The sequence below is a fragment of the Piliocolobus tephrosceles genome, chromosome 6 (genome assembly GCF_002776525.5).
Source record: "Piliocolobus tephrosceles isolate RC106 chromosome 6, ASM277652v3, whole genome shotgun sequence".
NCBI lineage: Eukaryota > Metazoa > Chordata > Mammalia > Primates > Cercopithecidae > Piliocolobus > Piliocolobus tephrosceles.
Window position 1 is genome coordinate 1,233,361 of NC_045439.1, and position 1,643 is coordinate 1,235,003.

Below are 1,643 nucleotides of genomic sequence, written 5' to 3' on the forward strand. Positions count from 1 at the left end.
TGAGACAGGGTGGAAGGACAGATGCATGGATGGAGGGAGGAGGGAAGGGAGGAGGGAGGGAAGGAGGGGAGGAGGGAAGAATGGGAGGACAGATGCACGGGTGGATGGAGGAGGGAGGGGAGGAGGGAGCTTGGGAGGAGGGGGGTGGAAGGACAGAGGCATGGATGGAGGGAGGAGGGAAGGGAGGAGGGAGGGAAGGAGGGGAGGAGGGAAGAATGGGAGGACAGATGCACGGGTGGATGGAGGAGGGAGGGGAGGAGGGAGCTTGGGAGGGTGCAGGGGCACCTCTCAGTGGTCTTGTGGGTTCCACACCACTGGACAGGTGCTCTGCCCTTTTGTCTAGGGAATCTCTCTTACAGCCTGTGCTGTTCTCTCTGAGACCGAGGGTGAAGCACTGTCGGGGGTTGGGGCCGGGGTCTTCACAGGGCTGGCTCAGGCCATTGCTCTGACCACATCCCAGAGGAGGTGGGTCAGCCCCCCAGGCCTCCTGGGTCCAGCAGATCCGGCGCCCACTGTGGGGGCAGTCTGTCCAGAGGGAGCCCTGGGACCCTGCTCTCCTGGTCAGTGCTGGCCCCTCTCACTTCCAGGGATTTGAGGAGAATGGAGGTGGGCTGGACAGCCTGGTTAATTATTTAGTGATTTAAATGAGATAGCAAAGGGCTTTTTATAGATTTGCATATAAAAATTATGAAACCCAATATATCCTGAACACGCACAAATTAGTGGTCCGCAAAGACACGTGTGGCAGGCGATCCCACGAACATCAGGCCCCAGGCGCCAGGACGGGATTAAGGTCAGCTGCGGAGACAGATGGATGCGTGGCCTGTTAATGGCCCGGAGACGATTGTGTGTAAAATGTATCCTTTCCCACACGACCACTGTTCCTGCTCCTCGGGCGGGTGTCTTAAATGTGCTCTTGTATGTATAATATTAATTTAGTCATAAAATAAAAGGCAGTAGCTCAGAGAGGAGCCCATGTGAACCATTAAACTCAAAGTGCCGTGTGAAGTATTTGCGATCTGGCTGCCGGGTGGGGTGAGGGGAAGGGACCCTGGAGGGGCTCTCCATGCCCATGAGGAAGGAATGTCAAACAAAGCCGCTATCTCCTTCCTCCAGAGCCAAGAGCACTGGCTGTGGGTGCCAGTTAGAAGCTGGCTGGGGACCCAGGTGCCCCTAGAACAGGGTGGCTGGAGGCTGGGTGGATGAGGACCCCGCTGTAGCGGGCATCCTTCAGGGTGGAGAGTGGAGGTGTTGTGTGTGCCGCTGTGCACCAAGAAGCTCCAGGTGGATATAGCAGATCCAGGAGGCATTTCCAGGGCTTGGGAGAGCTGCTGGGAGCCCCAGCAATCCATAGACCTGCCCAGGAGATGTGCCAGGAGCTGTCATCTGCTTCCCGGGGTCCCAGTGCGGCACTGCACCTGATCACCACCCCCAGGATGGTGAGGTGTCAGTGGTTTAAACCCCCAGTGGGTGCTACGCAGTCACGGTGCCCAAGCCAGCTCAGACAGTTGGAATGGAAGGAGCGGGGAGGGAGGAAAGGATGGAGGGATGTGCGGAAGAGCCGGCGCTGGGATGCTGGTGGAGCATGGGTGAGGATGCAGGACAGGAGAGGGGACACTCGTGAGATCCTCGAACCTCAACCT